Genomic DNA, 22,418 nt, shown 5'->3' on the forward strand with positions numbered 1-22,418 from the left:
TCTACCCAATTTCGTGGTATCCAATTGTTTAGTAGCTACTATCTTGTCTCATCGCTACAACTCCCGTACGGGCTCGGGACAACACACAACCCAACCAAGCCACACTGCTTCTTAACACAGCGTGCATCCAACCCGGAAGCCAGCCGCACCAATGTCTCGGAGGAAACACTGTGCACCTGGCAACCTTGGTTAGCGTGCACTGCGCCCGGCCCGCCACAGGAGTCACTGGTGCGCGATGAGACAAGATTTTCCCTACCGGCCAACCCCTCCCTAACCCGGACGACGCTAGGCCAATTGTGCGTCGCCCCAAATAAGCTCTGGACCGTGCATTTCCTCAATGAAAACCTGCTCCAGAGCACTCAGGACCTCAGACTGGGGTGAAGGTTCACCTTCCAACAGGATAACAACCCTAAGCACACAGCCAAGACAACACAGGAGTGGCTTCAGGACAAGTCTCTTATTCTTCTCTGCAGGCCCTCTCAAGCTCTGGATGGAGAGTGTTGCTGCACAGCTATTTTCAGGTCTCTCCAGAGATGTTCGATAGGTTTGAAGTCCGGGTTCTAGCTGGGTTCACTCAAGGACATTCAGAGACTAGTCCCGAAGTCACTTCTGCGTTCTCTTGGCTCTGTGCTTAGGGTCGTTGTCCTGTTGGAATGTGAACCTTCAACACAGTCTGAGGTCCTGGAGCAGGTTTTCATCAAGGATCTCTCTGTACTTTGCTCTGTTCATCTTTGCCCCAATACTGACTAGTCTCCTAGTCCCTGCAGCTGAAAAACATCTCCACAGCATGATGCTGCCACCACCATGCTTCACCGTAGGGATGGTGCCAGGTTTCTTCCAGATGTGACTCTTGGCTTTCAGGCCAAAGAGTTGAATCTTTCCTCAGACCAGAGAATCTTGTTTCTCATGGTCTTAGAGTGTTTAGGTGCCTTTTGGCAAACTCCAAGCGGGCTGTCATGGCCTTTTACCGAGGAGTGGCTTCCATCTGGCCACTCTACCATAAAGGCCTGATTGGTGGAGTGCTGCAGAGATGGTTGTCCTTCTGGAAGAGTCTCCCATCTCCACAAAGGAACTCTAGAGCTCTGTCAGAGTGACCATCAGGTACTTGGTCATCTCCCTGACCAAGGCCCTTCTCCCCCGATTGCTCAATTTGGCTGGGCGGCCAACTCTAGGAACAGTCTTGGTGGTTGCAAACTTCTTCCATTTAAGAATGATGGAGGCCACTGTGTTTTTGGTGACCTTCAGTGTTGCAGAAATTGTTTGGTACCCTTCCCCAGATCTGTGCCTCGACACAATCCTGTCTCGCATCTCCAGACAATTCCTTCCACCTCCTGGCTTGGTTTTTGCTCTGACATGCACTGTCAACTGTGGGACCTTATATAGACAGGTGTGTGCCTTTCCAAATCATATCCAATCAATTGAATTTACCACAGGTGGACTCCAATCAAGTTGTAGAAACATCTCAACGATGATCAATGGAAACAGGATGCACTTGAACCCAATTTCGGGTCTCATTGTAAGGGTCTGAATACTTATGTAAATAAGGTATGTGTTTTTTTTATTTTTATAAAATGTACAAACATTTATAAACTTGTTTTCACTTTGTCATTATGGGGTACTGTGTGTAGATTACTGATAATATTTTATTTATTTAATCCATTTTAGAATGAGGTGGAAAAAGTCCAGGGGTCTGAATACATTCCAAAGGCACTGTTTGTCCACTCAGTATGCATGTCAATTTGAATTGATGCATGAATACCCACAAATCTCAATGTATGGATCTAAAGTGTGTCCATCTTGGTGTCTGTGTACATGGTGATTATAAAATCATGCGTTCTGTCTCAAAAGGCCTCATATCCCTTCTCACAGAGGAAACACTACTGGCTGTTTGTGAAAACAGAGTTTCTGCATCCCAAATGGCACCCTACATTATCTCCTGTATAATACCCTATATTGGAGCAGAGTCCTATGAGCCCTGGTAAAAAGTACTGCACAATATAGGCAATAGGGTGCCATTTGAGATGCAGACACTCTGATAGAAGAGCAGACACTCAGTCTAGACATAACAAAAATCTATTTTCATCAGTCCAGACATAAAAGCAACAACCTTGGCTGAATCCCAATTAACCCCCTTCCCCTCGACCCACCATTTGTGTGTTCACTCGCACTTATTCACTACCTGTCTCATCATTCTCCCTCAACCTGACAGAACATGGATTGTGTCCCGACGACCATTCAAGGCAGAGCTTATATGACACCACTGCTGAACATGAGACCTGGTCCTAGAACTGTATGTGCTGTAGCCACAATAGTGTCAGGAGTTGGCTAAAGCACAGAAACGAGCTACAGATAGGACTAGGCTAGTGAACTAGTAAGACAAAGAGAGGATTTCCCAGACAGAGAATAAGCCTAGTCCTGTACTATAAAACAAGCTGTTCTTATGACAGGACTAGACTTAACCATGTATTTGGGAAAGTGGCAATTCTGTGCAAATGCTTGGTTCTTGTGAAATGGGTGAATAGTATTTTGACCCAGGTTTCTTATATGCGGGCTGGAGGCTTCCTGAGTGTCACTGCATCATGTTGTGTTAAGTCACAATGACAAGGGAGTAAAGAACTGTCTGTTCGTGACAAGTGTGTGAGCCAAGCTAGATTACTGGAGTAGAGGGTTGTCGTCTTCCCTCAGTGTGGGTACTCCCATACGCTCAGGAGTATGAAGTCATGTACTCTCTCTCTGTATTTGTGTGTGTGAGTATACATACTTTTGTATATATATATATACTGTATATATATGCAGACACCCCTTCAACTTAGTGGATTCGGCTATTTCAGCCCCACCCGTTGCTGACAGGGGTATAAAATTGATCACACCTCCATGCAATCTCCATAAACAAACATTGGCAGTACAATGGCATTACTGAAGAGCTCAGTGACTTTCAACGTAGCACTGTCATAGGATACCACCTTTCCAATAAGTCAGTTCATCATATTTCTGCCCTGCTAGAGCTGCCCCGGTCAACTGCAAGTGCTGTTATTGTGAAGTGGAAACGTCTCGGGGGCAACAACGGCTCAGCCGCGAAGTGGTAGGCCACAAAAGCTCACAGACCGGGGCCGCCGAGTGCTGAAGCGCGTAAGCACATAAAAATCGTCTGTCCTCGGTTGCAACACTCCAAACGGCCTCTGGAAGCAATGTCAGCACAAGAACTGTTCATTGGGAGCTTCATTAAATGGGCTTCCATGACCGAGCAGCCGCACACAAGTCTAAGATCACCACACTCAAAATCAAGCATCAGCTGGAGTGGTGTAAAGCGCACCACCATTGGACTTTGGAGCAGTGGAAATGCGTTCTCTGGAGTGATGAATCACACTTCACCATCTGGCAGTCCGACGGACAAATCTGGGTTTGGCGGTTGCCAGGATAACGCTGCCTGCCCGAATGCATAGTGCAAACTGTAAACTTTGGTGGAGGAGGAATAATGGTCTGGGGCTGTTTTTCATGGTTCGGGCTAGGCCCCTCAGTTATAGTGAAGAGCAATCTTAACGATACAGCATACAATGACATTCTAGATAATTCTGTGCTTCCAACTTTGTGGCAACAGTTTGGGGAAGGCTATATCCTGTTTCAACATGACATTGTCTCCGTGCACAAAGTGAGGTCCATACAAAAAATGGTTTGTCAAGATCTGTGTGGAAGAACTTAATCGAACACCTTTGGGATGAATTGGAACCGCGACTGCGAGCCATGTCTAATCGCCCAACATCAGTGCCCGACCTCAATAATGTTCTTGTGGCTGAATGGAAGCAAGTCCCCACAGCATTGTTCCAACATCTAGTGGAAAGCCTTCCCAGAAGAGTGGAGGCTGTTATTGCAGCAAAGAGGGGACCAACTCCATATTAATGCCCATGATTTTGGAATGAGATGTTCGACGAGCAGGTGTCCACATACTTTTGGTCATGTAGTGTACATGACGGTTGAAGGTAAAGTGCACCGGAAGGGATGTTACTTCTGAACAGCCATAGTGTACTAAGCCTCCTTTACCTGCTCTCATAGAAACACTGCGTAACAGAAGCCTCTGGAAAAGTATATCTGGTCAGTGTCTCTCCCTTATGGGAAAAACACGTTTTTATTTACCCCATAAATTCTCAGATAGCTTGTTACTGTATCAGGGAACAGCACAACAGAAGACTCCAGAGAATTATCCCAATGTGAAATTATTCCTCAGGATAATCCTGCTTTCCTTGTATGGAATCCACTGATATCAAATCCATTGATAAATGAAAGAAGTAGATAGGTTTCAACAATAGAGCTGTTAGTTGTCAGGGGCTTTCAGATCCATGGTCACAATGGAGAGTAGACCAGGGTCATGCTCATTAGGACATGCAACAAAAAATGAGAGTTTCCTTTTGGAAAAGTCCAGGTAGTTGCTCCCTGTTTTAGTCTGTTTTCTTCCCTTTGGTGCCTAATGAACACAACCTAAAAAAGGAAGCCATTTCAGACTATTAGGATGTGGCCACTGTGTTAGAGAGGTGCAGGTATTTTCTATGTTTACACTCCCACCCATAACACAGAAACACACACACATTTCCCACCCCATCCCACACACTCCCCAGCCCTGGGCCGATCCCTTTACAAAGCTGCCACAAGATGCAGTGTGCTGTCACCAGTCCAAGATGAATGGATGGTTCCTAACTCACTCGCCTATATTACTGGATGAGCCACCACTAATTGGAGTTTATTTAGGAAGGGATCTTTAAAGGCAAAAAATGCTGAGCCACAGAAACATGTAAGAGGGAAAAGATGGGACTGTAGACAAATTGAAGGGGCGATAGTTAGACACAAAGAGAGAGAGGGGAAGGAGAGCGAGGGGGGGCTGAGATACAGAGCGTGCAATACAGAACAAGAGAGATAGAGGGGAGGAAAGTCAGACACAGAGAGGAAGCGAGAGGAGAGGACAGAGACAGAAATTGAGAGAGCGGGAGAGAGAAAAAAAGAGGGAGGAAGGGGATTGGCCAGTTTCAAGCAGTGAGATTACCTCGTGAAAGCCTAAAGAAGGGAATATGGGGCAGAATGTGATAACATCTCTTGTGACCTCAAACCAAGGAGAAAAAGGCCTATGGAATAGAAATGTGAACACTCCCCTCATCTCTCTTATTAACACCAGCAGAGCACTACATTTGTAACAAGAGAGTAGGTCTATTTATTTTGAACATTGTAGATAACTCATTATATTTCTGACTATGTTGAGAGATGCCTTTGGATAGGATATAGTACCATGAATATTGCAATAAGGTGGACTTTATTGTCAGTGGTAATTCCATCAATCAGTCTTCAACTCTAGTTTTGCTATGCTAACAAATACATTGATCTCTAACTCATTCATCACACCAAGTGAAGCCAAAACAACAGTATATAGCAGGGATCATCAACTATTGTAGATTCAGCCGCAGGCCGATTTTGTCTTGAGGGGATGCTCGGGGGGATGGAACATAATTACAAATAATCTGTAGACTGTAAGAAGCCCAAACACATATAATATTTGACTAAAACATGATCATTTCAAACCTTGCTTACATTTGTATACAATCACATTAGTGATGCGCGGGTTGACTCATAACCCGCAGTCCCCTCGGTTATATCTGTGGGTGGTAAAAGAGGATGATAGCAGTGCCGGCTATGTTATGTGTGATGATTGTGAGGCACCATACAAATTCGACAGTCACAAGACTGGGACTTAAAATACAGTGGCTTGCGAAAGTATTCACCCCCTTGGCATTTTTCATATTTTATTGGCTTGGAATTAAAATAGATTTGGGGGGGTGTTTAATTTGAATTACACAACATGCCTACCACTTTGAAGATGCAAAATATTTTGTGAAATAAACAAGAAATAAGACAAAAAAACTGAATTTGAGCATGCATAACTATTTACCTCCCCCAAAGTCAATATTCAGTAGAGCCACCTTTTGCAGCAATTACATCTGCATGTCTCTTGGCGTATGTCTCTGTAAGCTTGGCACATCTAGCCACTGGGATTTTTGCCCATTCTTCAGGGCAAAACTGCTCCAGCTCCTTCAAGTTGGATGGGTTCCGCTGGTGTACAGCAATCTTTAAGTCATACCACAGATTCTCAATTGGATTGAGGTCTGGGCTTTGACTAGGCCATTCCAAGAAATTTAAATGTTTCCCCTTAAACCACTCGAGTGTTGCTTTAGCAGTATGCTTAGGGTCATTGTCCTGCTGGAAGGTGAACCTCCGTCCCAGTCTCAAATGTCTTGAAGACTGAAACAGGTTTCCCGCAAGAGTTTCCCTGCATTTAGCGCCATCCATCTTTCCTTCAATTCTGACCAGTTTCACAGTCCCTGCCGATGAAACACATCGGGGTCTCGGGGTGAAAAAAGCTCAATTTTAGTCTCATCCGACCAGAGTACCTTCTTCCATTCTTCCACCGTCTCCCACATGCCTTTTGGGGAACACCAAACATGTTCGCTTATTCTTTTCTGGCCACTCTTCCATAAAGCCCAGCTCTGTGGAGTGCATGGCTTAAAGTGGTCCTATGGACAGATACTCCAATCTCCGCTATGGAGCTTTGCCGCTCCTTCATGGTCATCTTTGGTCTCTTTGTTGCCTCTCTGATTGATGCCCTCCTTGCCTGGTCCATGAGTTTTGGTGGGCGGCCCTCTCTTGACAGGTATGTTGTGGTGCCATATTCTTTCCATTTTTTAATAATGTTTTTAATGGTGCTCTGTGGGATGTTCACAGTTTCAGATATTTGTTTATAACCCAACCCTGATCTGTATTTCTCCACAACTTTGTCCCTGACCTGTTTGGAGAGCTCCTTGGTCTTCATAGTACCGCTTGCTTGGTGGTGTCCCTTGCTTAGTGGCGTTGCAGACTCTGGGGCCTTTCAGAACAGGTGTATATATACTGAGATCATGTGACACTTAGATTGCACACAGGTGGACTTTATTTAACTAATTATGTGACTTCTGAAGGTAATTGGTTGCACCATATCTTATTTAGGGGCGTCATAGCAAAGGGGGTGAATACATATGCACGCACCGGTAATTATTTTCATTTCACTTCACCAATTCGGACTATATTGTGTATGTTCATTACATGAAATCCATTTAAGTTACAGGTGGTAATGCAACAAAATAGGAAAAACGCCAAGGGGACTGTAAACTTCTACAAGGGACTGTAGGCCTGTTCAGATGGGTTAAATGGAAACTGAAATTTGGACACTGACTGTAGGCCTATAACTTCTCACATATCCTTAAAATTAACTCCTGCAGAATTAAGCATTTCTTGCAGTGAAATGATATACCAAATGTAGGCAAAATAGTTACTCGGGAACAGGAGTGGAGAAACATGATTGTGTGATGATTTATTTCAGCATCTTGACAGAATGCAAATGCACAGTTAGATACCCTATGTAGATGAGCTATCATTATCAGCATCATAAAAGCTGATAGTATTTCAACCACATAAAATATGCATCCAAGCCGAACTGAAATGTTATCAGAAAGATGTTGGTCGATTTTACAGCTTTCTATTTCATTACAACCGGTCAAACTTCCTGTTGAATTATTTCTCTTTGTTATTGCATTTTCTCCCCAGTCCCTAAACGGCTTTGCTTCACGAAAGAAACAGAGATGACAGAGAACATGACCAATGTCAACTAGATGGAAGCATTCATTCTATCGATGTATTACATTATTCTGGTGAGCAAGGGTTTATTTAGTATTTTAGGGCAACATATAATGACAGAGAATCTGCATTTTTATAATTATAGACAAGTTGACTAATAAAACAAAGCCTACCAAAATGCAAATGCAAAAATCAGGCCCCAAAAAAGTCCTGTCAAAAAATGATTATTCATTTTCTATATTAGCGGGTTGGGTGTGGGCCTCAGATTACATCATATCACATATAGTCGGGTGGTTACAGATGGGTTATTAGTAGTTGCGGGCGGGTGCAGGTGTACAAACAGCTGACCCGTGCACCACTAGATCACGTATCTCTCTCTTATGCGTGGGACTACTTGGGAGCAGATTTCCAAAATTAAAATAATTTGGGGCAAATTTCCTGGTGTTTGTACAGTCTTGTGTCCTGGCTACCAGTTGGGGATTCTAGTGTATAGAGTGCCTGATTCAAAGTTGGCAGAGTTAGCTTTTTGGGCTTCAAGCTCTTCTCCGAAAATAACAACTAGAAACCGCCAGGCACCAGCTCCTCCCCCAATCCGAATTAAAGGGCTTCTTGATGTTTACTGCAGAGTTTTAGGAAGCAGTAATCTGGGGGATCATGGGTAGGGAGGTTAGCACTGGTAAGCCTGGGTTGTGATCTATCACTTGGCAAATATCAGTGATCATAAAAACCTGTTGAAACATGCCTCCAAAAATGTGATTACACAGCTTTGGCATGGCTTTCTTTGGTTTGAGTGGGCCAATACCCTCATTGGTCAGTAGCATGTGTTGACCCAGTTGATTCCAATTTAAACAGGGATATGCTGGTATTAGCTTAATCTTAGCCCAAATCAGCACCTAAACCAAGGGGGACTGATTTGAGTAGTGTTGGCCCATGTAGGGCTTGTATTCTAGGCTTCTTTGATAGACAGTATATGTGCCCTTGATATTACCATTGATAATCTCCAGCAGATTGGCGATAGGGCAGTTCGGGCAAATGCTTGGTGGTTCAATCCATATTTAGGCTAGTGGATTGGTTTCATGCGAGAGAGAACCTGTTTGCCGGTGTGTCAGAAATGCCTGGGCCGATTTCTGGTCCCAGTTCGCTCCTGATCACATGATCATTTATACTGTATCACACTTTATTTGAGGAATCATCACAACTGAGGAATTATACATTCTAATGGAGTGATGAAAAACAGCAGGGTATCTACTGTATATGAAAGAACACCGGCCGTGTTGCCCTTAGGTATAAATAAATGTTTCTCCAAATCAATTAATTGTTTTCTAGACAATTAAAGTGCTACGATAAAATGTAAAATGTTACCCCTTTGAACAATTAAAGACACATTTACATACATCTTAGGGTGGACCTTTTTTAATGCATTTTCTATTTAGTGAACCACCAAATCTCATAGTGATCATGACAGTAATAATTTAAGCTAGCGATTTGATACATTTATCCATTTCTTCTGCTGTTGAACACAATTATTACCACTGCTTGTGAATGAAGGATCAATAATGAATACCTGAAAGAGGCTTTAAGCTTTCTGTTTCGGGTGGGGAAGTTAACCTAATGTCAAGCTGTCGTGGGACTTTATTGGATCTTTGTATCCAAGTGCGTGACAAAGTGATGTCTGTGACTACTTTTGGCAGGGATTTGACCTCCCGCTGCTCTGAAGGCAACACATTGTCAATTGTTTATAATATCTCTATCTAATCTGTTTGAACAGGAGGAAATTCTAAATCTGCACAGACGATTGGTTTTCTCTCCAGTCAGCTAGAAGTATATGTGTCAGTATCCCCCCTTTTTAAACATTGGCGCAGTAACCATAAGGGATAACTGAAGTATGCGTAAAATGCATCTGATTTTGATGTTACACCTGCTTATAACATAGGCCTATGTTGAGTCTCAGGGTAACAGATATCAAACACTGTACATAGGCCTACTATATGTATGTATTCCTATTTCCCTGCCTGTCAAAGTCTATGTAATTCCTCCCTCCATCACTACAGCAGTGTAATTGCTTGGCTGTGCCAGCAGATGATGTATGAAATACTGCATAGCATTTCCAGTGATTTCATCACTGCCACAGAGAACAGGCAGTGCAAAGGAATGGTCAGTGGATAGGTCTATAGTGGGGCTGAATTCAAGGGGCTGCAGTGCAGGAACAAGCTCACTTTACAGGTGAAGTGAATTGGCCTCACTGCCAGAACAAGCGTGTTAAGTGTGAATTATCAGAGTATTTATAATAGATAACAAATAGCTGCAGTTTCATTGGTCCAGAAAAGTTGGATATTGGATAAGTGAAGTTTTTACAACTTGCTGTAGCTGTTTGAATACTTGAGAAACTGAACCCTGAAGCAAAAATGCATCAGCTTCAATAAGAGTTGTTGTATACTTTGTATGTGTTGGTATATTTTCTTTCATCATCTATCAAGATGTTTTTTATTTCGCTATATTGAAATAATTTCATGGCACATTTACTGTAAAAATTCATATGACTGGATACACATTTTAGTTATCTTACACTACAAATTTCTACACTGATCTAACCTTACCTCAGCATATCCTAGATGGAATTTGATAATTCTCTTCAGTGAGAAACCAAGGCTGCATTTAGTGAAGCAGCCCAATGTTGATTTTTTTTCCCCACTAGTTGGTCTTTTGACCAATCATACCAGCTCTGAAAAAGAACTGATGTGATTGGTCAAAATAACAATTAGTGCAAAAAATATCAAATTGGTTTGACTGTCTAAACGCAGCCTAATTGTATGTGTGGGCCTATTTCTGAAACAGTCCGACACTTCTCCTATGGATTTACAATTAATAAATTACTGGACACCCCCCCTTCCCCTTGTGTTATTGGGCCATATACAGTACCTGTCAAAAGTTTGGACACACCTACTCATTCCAGGGTTTTTCTTTATTTGTACTATTTTCTACATTGTAGAACAATAGTGAAGACATCAAAACTATGAAATAACACAGGGAATCATGTAGTAACCAAAAAAAAGTGTCAAACAAATCCAAATATATTTCATATAGTAGCCACTGTTATTCTACAGTGTAGAAAATAATACAAGTAAAGAAAAACCCTTGAATGGGTAGGTGTGTCCAAACTTTTGACTGGTACTGTATGTCTCCATGGAGATAAGATACCTTTTCTCGGCCCATTTTAAGGGTAATGAGCCATCCAATGTGATAGCCATGGCATTAGATGATATTTTCCCCAAGATGGACTTTCTCCGCTCACCTTTAGGATTTACGCATAACAATACGTACAGGCTCTGCCCTGTCTAACCGCTTCTCCGCTCATACCATATTATCTATACCCTTGAAACTGAAGAAGCACGTAATATTGCCATTTCCTTGTTGCTTGTTTTGAATAATGCTGACATCTATTCATTCCCCAACAGCCCTGCTCTTTAGAAATGGCCATGCAGTGCTATGCCCCCGAGCATAGGATTACCTGTCTTCAATTTCTTTCTAACTACAATTTGTCGGGTTCTTGAGTTGATTTGTAATGACATACAATGTCATTGGAGAGCTCTTTATGACAAACCATGATTCAGTATGGAGGGGAGTAGAATACATAAGGTAGTTATCCCCTCACAGGAAGACACACTGGACTTGGCTGTTTCGAGAAAACCTGACACTGATCTTACACTGTCATTGTGCCTCAATGGGGGAAAACAACTCTTTAGCTACTGGTTCATTTTACCTCACCATCGAGCATAAAATCCTTTTGGATGGACAATTCACAGAGCATGTAAAGAGCCATCCCAAATGAGGTTGCCCGTTAGTCGTACTACAAATAATGTTCGGCCTTGATGGTCAAGTCCTGGCAGTATTTCTCCACTGCTGATTAATTCCAGCACTTCAGTTTTTTGTCTTTCTAGGCCTCGGCAATAGAGAGAGTGCCAAAGGCTCTCAAAAGGGAGCAGCCCAGGCCCTTATTTAGGACATGGGACTAAGAAGACACCCTTGGAGCAGTCCATTCCAACAGTCTTTTGGAATTGAAACTCGCCAAAAGATCAGATTTTACACAAGCTCTTACTCACAGACCTGTAATTTGAGGACCCTTTAAAATACCTTACTCTGCCACTTGGTTGGTTAGACTCCACTGAGTGCAATTTGGAGAGACTGTTGGAAGTACAGCCTACATTTCCAATACAGTACATACACTAGCATCAGAGTTGAGCTCTTTGGATTGAAATGCAATGTTTTACATGCCACATCCTTTCCTTAAACTTTCAAACCAACAGTGGATGGTAATATCTATCAAAATGTGTGTACACTCTAACTCCATGTAATCACAGAGGAGCAGCACTCAATGTCGACTATTGCCACTCAAATCCATCTCTTCAGACACAGGCATAACTTGGAACGAAACAGGCGTCATGTGGCTCTCTCTGTCCCACTTGCAGTAGTTTTTTTTAAAGATATTGAAATGATTACCTCTCATGCTAGAATTAGTCGATCCCCCTCAGGCGTACACACTCGCTTTTTCTGCAATTTGACCTTTCTAGTGTTCAAAGTACATTGATAGATGTGTTTTCAGTTAGTGTGTTCAACGTGTTAGCCGTGGTTCTTCTATGGAGCAGGCACGCCACCTCACGTGTGTGTTCATTTTGTTTTCTCTCCCCAAGAAACAGGGAAAACTCGTTGGGATTAGAGATTTGTCTCGTTTCAGTGGTGACATTTCTCAACCACGGCGAAGCCAAAGCTGCCAATTCATTCGAAGATGGCTGATAAGCTGAACTCAGGACGGTCGTTCATGCATAACGTTGTTGCTTAAATAGAATACTCTGGCCCAGAATTCACTACAGTTGAAACATTTTGACTTCACATTTAGGTCTGGACTTTTTATATACAGGACCAAAACAAAGTTCCTCAACCAGGAGTCAAAGGGTCTGGTTTACTGTTGGTGGAAATTGTCACTGTTGGTGACAATGTTCATCGTTTTACTATTTCTTTATTTTGGAGATTGCACCCTGAAAATCTTAAAATGGCTCATATATTATTATATTATAACATATTATAACATATGTTGTCTTAACCTCATTTGCTGAAGTTGTCCTAATATAGACACTGTGAACTTGGTTCCCATTTCAAATCATCCACCAATATTTTACAACTTATGAGTGCTGATACATGTCAGTTGATGCGAGTGGTATTTGGTGCCAGTCTGAGCCAGGAGGTTGGATCCCACACTGTTGACTGGGTGGTTGGAGGTGTGAGCACCAAGAGAAAGGTTGCAGCTGGCCATGTGGCGCTGACATACTGTCGACAGACTGAGTCGTGTACCAGTAGGCCTATGTGTTACTGACAAGAGCGTGATGTACACAATAAGAGATGAACATACAGTGCATTTGGAAAGTATTCAGACCCCTCCACTTTTTCCACATTTTGTTACGTTAGTCTTATTCTAAAATGGATTAAATTGTTTTTTTCCCGCCTCATCAATCTACACACAATATCCCATAATGACAAAGCAAAAACAGTTTTTCTTTGCAAATGTAAAAAAAAGGCATTTACAGAAGTATTCAGACTTTGTCTGTACTTTGTTGAAGCACCTTTGGCAGCGTGTACATCCTTGTGGTATGATGCTACAAGCTTGGAACACCTGTATTTGCAGAGTTTCTTTTTCATTCTTCTCTGCAGAGCCTTTCAAGCTCTGTCAGGTTGGATGGGAAGTGTCGCTGCACAGCTATTTTCAGGTCTCTCTAGAGATGTTAGATCGGATTCATGTCCGGGCTCTGGCTGGGCCACTCAAGGACATTCAGAGACTTATCCCGAAGCAACTCCTGCGTTGTCTTGGCTGTGTGCTTAGGGTCCTTGTCCTGTTGGAAGCTGAACCTTCAACACAGTCTTATGCCCTGAGTGCTCTGGAGCAGGTTTTCATCAAGGATTTCTCTGCTCAGTTTATCTTTCCCTCAATCCTAACCAGTCTCCCAGTCCCTGCCGCTGAAAAACATCCCCACAGCATGATGTGGCTACCACCATGCTGCTTCACCGTAGGGAGGGTATTTTAAAAAAAGTATCAGATACCCTTCAGATCAGTGATCATGACGGAAAGGATTTACAAGAGAACTATTCATGACTTAAGTAATATAAGGTAACATGGGCTATCCAAATAAAGCGTTACTGCATATAGGCTGTGACAAAAGGACTACAGGAAACATTTCACCTATGAAGCACATGACTTCATCTGCTTCTATTTTGAACACATGATTCTTTCTGAGGGACTGTGTAGGATTAGTGTTGACTCTCTGAGTGCAGTGGGGAGAGTACGATAACGTACCTGCTAGAGACCGGTTGTGTTGGCCCCTTTGTCAGTGGCAGTCAGGACAATAAAAGCTGCACCATGAGTGGCAATGCAGGACATTCATGTTGACTGGAACCATTCCCTGGAGACATCGCTACCTCACAGCCCGTGTCCACAGTACAGTGCAATGGAACCACACACGCATTAACTGACTAATGACATGGGACAGGTTAAGTTTGAATGATTTTGTGATGTAAGGTTATGACAGCCTTACTGGTAGAACTTCCGTAAACTTACATATGTACCATTTGGTACCAGGTACCATTTGTGTTGAGTTATTTGCGGTAAGTCACCTTCTTTGGCCAATGCCCACTTCAAATCTTGTCCTGGAGGCTGAACTGAGCGAGTTTCCCCATAGATAGGCCAGCTGCAAAGTCAAAATTGGCTTTATTGTAAAAATTCACAAAAACAACCATTTGCTTTTTGGTTTTAATTTAAGGTTAGGGTTAGTAGTGCGGTTAAGGTTAGTGTTAAGGTTTAAAATCAGATTTCACTCGGGAGCGCTGCCTCCAGAACACGATTCATGACAAAAAACGCTAACCTGCTAATTGGACTGAAGAGGTAAAGGTCTTGACAGTAAGAACAAAAAGCATATGAAATAAATACTGTGATTTAGGGGCGAATCCAAACTTCCCTGTCAAATTTTCACTTAGCTCAAATGCCTTTTGCATTTTGAATGGGTGGCTATCTTTTTTGTCAGGTGCATGTTAAAACCTCTTAAGCCCACCCGACACGCAGGCGTGCCATCTAGCCATCTGGAAATGCAAATGCGCTACGCTAAATGCTAATAGCACTCGTTAAAACTCAAACGTTCATTAAAACACACATGCAGGGTACTGAATTAAAGCTACACTCGTTGTGAATCTAGCCAACAAGTCAGATTTTTAAAATGCTTTTCGGCGAAAGCATGAGAAGCTATTATCTGATAGCATGCAACACCCCGAAATACCTGAAGGGGACGTAAACAAAATAATTAGCATAGCCGGCGCTACACAAAACGCAGAAATAAAATATAAAACATTCATTACCTTTGACGAGCTTCTTTGTTGGCACTCCTAGATGTCCCATAAACATCACTATTGATTCTTTTTTTCCGATTAAATCGGTCCATATATACCCTAAATATCGATCTATGAAAAGTGTGTGATCCAGGAAAAAACACAGTTTTAAAACGCAACGTAATTTTTTTTAATTAAAAAAGTCGACGATAAACTTTCACAAAACACTTCGAAATACTTTTGTAATGCAACTTTAGGTATTAGTAAACTAATAGTTACTAATCTATCAAATTGATCACGGGGCGATGTGTATTCAATAGCTCCATGTCTTCAAATCATGGTCGGAAATTTCTCTTCCAAAACATCCTGTCGGAGACCGGAAGGAATGGTGTCTCTCTTACTCGTTTGACCAAGAAACAACGCCCAGGCAATTGACAAAACTGGTGACATTGTGTGGAAGCTGTAGGACTTGCAATCTCAGCCCCATATAATTTGCTGTCCCATAGACAATACATGCAAGTGGCGCATTGATATTTTTTCCAGTTTTCGGTGATCAGTTTTTCTTGCGCTTTTCCAGAAGTATACAGAAGTATAGGCCAGAAGTATACAGAATGGTGTCGTCTGCGTAGAGGTGTACCAGAGAATCACCAGCAGCAAGAGCAACATCATTGATGTATACAGAGTAGAGAGTTGGCCCGAGAATTGAACCCTGTGGCACCCCCATAGACTGCCAGAGGTCCGGACAACAGGCCCTCCGATTTGACACACTGAACTCTATCAGAGATGTAGTTGGTAAACGAGGCGAGGCAATCATTTGAGAAGCCAAGGCTGTCGAGTCTGCCAATAAGAATGCGGTGATTGACAGTCTAAAGCCTTGGTCTGGCCGATGAATATGGCTGCACAGTAATCTCTCTTATCGATGGCGGTTATGATGTCGTTTAGGACCTTGAGCGTGGCTGAGGTGCACCCATGACCAGCTCTGAAACCAAATTGCATAGCGGAGAATGTACGGTGGGATTCGAAATGGTCGGTAATCTGTTTGTTGACTTGGCTATCGAAGACCTTAGAAAGACAGGGTAGGATAGATATAGGTCTGTAGCAGTTTGGGTCTAGAGTGTCCCCCCATTTGAAGAGGGGGATGAGCGGGCAGCTTTCCAATCTTTGGGAATCTCAGACGATACGAAAGAGAGGTTGAACAGGCTAGTAATAGGGGTTGCAACAATTTTGGCAGATCATTTTAGAAAGAGAGGGTCCAGATTGTCTAGCCCAGCTGATTTGTAGGGGTCCAGATTTTGCAGCTCTTTCAGAACATCAGCTATCTGGATTTGGGTAAAGGACATTTTATCATTAAGACCTTTTAGGAAATAATGTCTGGAGGGTGATAATCCAAAAACATTCTATTTTACTCAGATTTTTATTTATATCACCTCCCCTGTCTGATATCTTAACTTTCTCTATGCCACAAAATGTAAACGTAGAAATGTCATGTTTTAGGTCATTAAAATGTACTGCGACTGGATAATCCCTGTCGTTTCTCCTATTTGAACTTTGATGGTCACTGATTCTCTGTTTGAGAGAATGAGAGGTTTTACCTACATAGCACAGCCCACATGGACATTTAACAATGTAGATTACATGGATGGTGGAGCACTTAATAATGTCATTTATTTGGAACCGTTTTCCTGTATGTGGGTGGCAGAAATATTCACACCTCATCATATTGCTGCACTGTGCGCAACCTCTGCATTTATAGCTACCATTTGGAAGAGGGCGTAAAAGAGCCTGGCTGATTTTCTTTTTTGGCTGGCAGTTGGCATGGACCAATTTATTGCGTAAATTGCGACCTCTCCTATATACAATAAGTGGTGGATTCTTAAATTCAGCAGGCAAAGCTGGGTCCGATGATACAACATGCCAGTGTTTCTTGACCGCATCTCCTACTTTTTGCGAGTTCAAAGTATATGTAGTTGTGAACATTACAGGGTGTTCTTTAGCTTGAATGGGTGTTTTTTGTAGCAGTTCATGTCCTGCTTTAAGCAATGCTAAATGAAGAGCTGGAGAATACCCTCTTAGAGCTGGAAAATACCCTCTTGGAGCTGGAGAATACCCTCTTGGAGCTGGAGAATACCCTCTTATTAGAAACCTACTGCGCATCTCCGCAGCTTTTTCTAGATAGTCCTCTGTTGAGTGGCATATACGATCCTCTTTTTAATGGCTTAGGGTGGAAGCTGTCCCCCTGTAATAGAGTATTTATGTCTGTTTCTTTTCTATACAGATTTGTAAACAGTGTTCCATTCGATTTCTCAATCCATATATCGAGGTAATGAACACGTTTAGTGTCACATTCAATTGTGAAGTTGAGATTGAGGTCAATGTCATTGAGGAATGTCATAAAGTCTGACAGCTCTTTTCCCGTTTCTCCCCATATGCAAAAAGTGTTGTCAATATATCAATACCACCTCAAGACTTCATTCAAATATGGATTTTCGTTTTCATTATTAACTAAACGTTCTTCAAAAAGACCCACATAAAGGTTAGCGTAACTCGGAGCGAATGTGGAGATAGTATTCATCATCAGACCTGAAGTAGTTATACGTCAAAACTTATTCAGCCAGCTGTAGAATAAAGTTGGTTGGTGGGTATTTGTTAGTATCTCTGTCTCTCAAATAGTGAGCTAGGGCTGCCAGCCCCTCCATCCGGGGAATGCCGGTATATAGACTCTCAACATCTAATGTGACCAAAATACAGTCTTCTGTTAAACCCGTTATTGGTGAGATCTTGTTTATGAAGTCTAGGAAGAATTCCTCTGTCCAGTGTTCTTTTGCCCATCTTAATATTTTCTTTTTATTGGCCAGTCTAAGATAAGGCTTTTTCTTTGCAACTCTGCCTAGAAGGCCAGCATCCCGGAGTCGCCTCTTCACTGTTGACGTTGAGACTGGTGTTTTGCAGGTACTATTTAATGAAGCTGCCAGTTGAGGACTTGTGAGGCATCTGTTTCTCAAACTAGACTCTCGGATGTACTTGTCCTCTTGCTCAGTTGTGCACCGGGGCCTCCCACTCCTCTTTCTATTCTGATTCGAGCCATTTTGTGCTGTTCTGTGAAGGGAGTAGGACACAGCATTGTACGAGACCTTCAGTTTTTTTGGCAACTTCTCGCATGGAATAGCCTTCATTTCTCAGAACAAGAATAGACTGACGAGTTTCAGAATAAATATTTTCTTTTCTGGCCATTTTGAGCCTGTAATCGAACCCACAGATGCTGATGCTCCAGATACTCAACTAGTCTAAATAAGGCCCGTTTTATTGCTGCTTTAATGAGCACAACAGTTTTCAGCTGTGCTAACATAATTGCAAAAGGGTTTGTTTTCGAATGATCAATTAGCCTTTTTAAAATTATAAACTTGGATTAGCTAACACAACGTTCCATTGGAACTTCCACAGGAGTGATGGTTGCTGATAATGCGCCTCTGTACGCCTATCTAGATTTTCCATAAAAGAAATCAGCTGTTTCCAGCTACAATATTCATTTACAACATTAACAATGTCAACACTGTATTTCTGATCTATTTCATTTTAATGGACAAAAAGTGTGATTTTCTTTCAAAAACAAGGACATTTCTATGTGACCCCCAACTTTTGAACGGTAGTGTACATCTGTTTGCTTATTATGGCTTTTTGATATTCCTCAGTGAGGGTGCTGCTAAAACAGCCCCCTGGGTACCATGTGGGAGAGAAATAAGTTACAAATGTCTGGCTTCATGTTCTTCATTATATGAGACACAAGTGGTGATTTTCGATTAGTCATCTGACAGCTGGTCTATCTAGCCAAGCCAACCCTCCTTACGCTGCCATAGAGATAGGCCTTTAGTCGCTGCAGGTAGGCCAGTCATCAAAGACTAAGCACTCATGTCACCCTTCGTAAGCACTGGTGGTCTGAGATGACATCTGGCTTCATAAACGGGTCAGGGGTTTAGTCAATCAGCCCGGCAACTCCTACACTGGCTTTGTCCCAAATGGCACCCGATTCCCTTTTTTTTGACCTGGGCCCATAGGGTTCTGGTCAAAAGTAGTGCATTATAGAAGAAATAGGGTGCCATTTGGGACAAATCCACAGCCCTTTGACAACCAGGGGAAAGGTGTTAATTTATGTTGTCTCCAGCTTTGGACTCTATTGTTAAAGTGACAGTTCACCCAAATTACAAAATTACATATTTGTTTCCTTACAATGTAAGCTGTCTATGGACAAGGAATGACAGCATTTGATTTTGTTTACCTGACCAGTGTTTCAAATGGTAACTCTTTAGCATTTGTGCCACAAGTCCAATGCATGCCATGTCGAAATCAACCTAAAGTTTTTTAATGTATTGTGTAACTCAATTAAATTATATATAAAGCATTTGGACGTAAAGCACGGAAATGATTATATAGGTACCATTGACTTGCATTGAATTTGTGACAAATGCAAAAAAGTTAGCATTTGAAACAGTGGCCATACCTTGTCCATAGATGGCTGTGATAGGTGTGTAAGCAATAGGGTGAATGCACTTTGAAGTAAATCTCAGCTCAGTTTAAAGTACACCCAAGAAAAACCTTTATTGATCATAGTGATTCAGGATTATCATTAAAAGAGGTTAACATGCATCATCAATATTAGACAACTATACTGAAAGCCCTTAAACTGCTGCAATAAGTCAATCAAATCAATAATGAGAATAGTCAGATTAACCAATACATAACACGCCGTGGTGGCATAGCAGGAAGATTGGCATACCGTGCACCAAGAGGCTATGAGTTCAAATCCCAGGTGAAGACTGTTGAATAATAATTACTGTATAAATGAACATGCACATTGTAGTACAGTATGTCAAAGTGTGTGAAATATGAAAGTTGAAAATATTGTGTGAGTATACCTAACCTTGCCAACAGATGAAGAGCTATGAATGGATCAGTGGTTCCTCAATCAGGATCTTGATTGGCTTGGAACAGTAACAAGGTGTGATGTGTAATAATACAAAAATGGGGGGAGAATGCTTCTTAGGTTCCATCAGGCAATGTTCTGACAACTGATACAAATAAATGTTCTTGCAACGTTCTCATGAAATATGTCTAGAACATTAATATCTTATGTTCTGAGTATATGGTATGATTGGTGGGTTGTTGATGGAATATTCGCCTAACCCTCAGAAAACGGGACACTTGAATGTTCTTGCAACATCCCATGAAACGTGTCTAGAACATTAATATTGTATATTCTGGGAACATGGTAACCACGTTCTGGGTATGTTCTGTTTTACATTATTAAGGGACATTAATGTTACATTAATGTTACATTAACATTCTCTGAACTGTAACACCAAAACATGCTAAAAAGGTTCTCAGAAGGTTTTTGCTAACATAGAATGTTTCCCCTAACAAACGGAAACTAACAATCAAACATCAGGGGAACATTACAGCCACACACTGTCACGGCCGTTGAATGAAGAGGACCAAGGTGCAGCGTGGTGCGCTTACATTTTCCTTTATTTATATGACGCCGACAAAAACAATAACCAATCCAAAAACAACCGTGACGCTATAGTGCCAACAAACAAAGAAAACTTCCCACACTGAAAGGAGGGAAAGGGCTACTTAAGTATGGTTCCCAATCAGAGACAACAATAGACAGCTTTCCCTGATTGAGAACCATACCCGGCCAAAACATAGAAATACAAAATCATTGAAAACAAAAACATAGAATGCCCACCCCAAATCACAACCTGACCAAAACAAATAGAGACATAAAAAGGCTCTCTAAGGTCAGGGCGTGACACACACAAGCCTAAGATCACCATGCACAATCCCAAGCATCAGCTGGAGTGGTGTAAAGCTTGCCGCCATTGGACACTGGAGCAGTGGAAATGCGTTATCAGGAGTAATGAATCACGCTTCACCATCTGGCAGTTGGATGGACGAACCTGAGATTGTCAGATGCCAAGAGAACACTACCTGCCCAAATGCATAGTGCCAACTGTAAAGTTTGGTGGAGGAGGAATAATGGTCTGGGGCTCTTTTTCATGGTTCAGACTAGGCCCCTTAGTTCCAGTGAAGGTACATCTTAATGCTATAGCATACAATGATATTCTAGATGATTCTTTGCTTCTAACTTTGTGGCAACAGTTTGGGGAAGGCCTTTCCTGTTTCAGCATGACAATGCACCATGCGCAAAGCGAGATCCATACAGAAATGGTATGTTGAGATCTGTGTGGAAGAACTTGACTGGCCTGCACAGAGCCCTGACCTCAACCGTCGAACACCTTTGGGATGAATTGGAACGCCAACTGCGAGCCATGCCTAATCGCCCAACATCCGTGCCCGACCTCACTAAGGCTCTTGTGGCTCAGTGGAGGCTGTTTATAGCAGCAAAGGGGGAACCAACTCCATATTAATGCCCATGATTTTGGAATGAGATGTTCGACGAGCAGGTGTCCACATACTTTTGGTTATGTAGTGTATCAATGTGTCTTCAGAGCACATGAAAGGTGTGTGTGGAGAATATCAGTGTTTGGGGGGGGGGGGGGGTAGGGGGTGGTAGCGGTCTGTGTGTAGTGGTTGCTCTCTACATTTCAAGTAATTTCAAGGAGATTGAGATTGAATATCTGCATCACCAGACTTCCTGTACAGTAGCCTACAGACTGAGCCCTCTTGCTCTCTTCTTTTCCCCCTCCAGTTGTGCTGAGTTGACAGAAGTGGGCACCATCAGAGAGTGGCGACGCCTCCTGCCCTGGGTATTGTAATTACAGTTCTCTCAGCACACATGGTGCTGCTGCCTTAGCCCTGCTGGTCATTTGGGGCTGTGTCTGAGGCAGACGTGTGCTGCTGTGAATCTCAAACACCTCGCTGCTCTGCTGCACTATCAGCACATCTCAGTTCTACTGGACCTGCTGAACCCTCAGCCCTGAGGATAGTGAGGATAGGGTTCTTCAGTCCTGGTCCTGGAGACCATCGTAACTAACACACCTGTTCACCTCATCAAGGGCCGGGTTGAAAAGCTGAATGATTCAATTATCTAAGGGCTTGAATCAAGTGTGCTACTGGGTTAGAACAAAAGCATGCACACCCTGTAGGGCCTCCAGGGACTAGCATTAAAGGGATTTGGCTGGAGTTCCCCAAAAATGGTGAAAAGCAAAATGCTATGGATTACTGCTAACAACGCCCATCTACACCCTGAAACAATCCCTTTACGATAGATATGCAGAATTAAACATTCATGCTAACCCCCAGAAACTAATCTAGGTAGATCTGAAACAATTGGATAGACATAAGCAACTAGGCACAAAATTCCACCCAGTCCATATGGGGCAAGGGAAGCAATTATCATATTGTAGAAATCCTATTCAACCCTTTCAGATCTACATGAGTGTCTATGG

The sequence above is a fragment of the Oncorhynchus nerka genome, linkage group LG10 (assembly GCF_034236695.1).
Source record: "Oncorhynchus nerka isolate Pitt River linkage group LG10, Oner_Uvic_2.0, whole genome shotgun sequence".
In the NCBI taxonomy this organism is placed as follows: Eukaryota; Metazoa; Chordata; class Actinopteri; order Salmoniformes; family Salmonidae; genus Oncorhynchus; species Oncorhynchus nerka.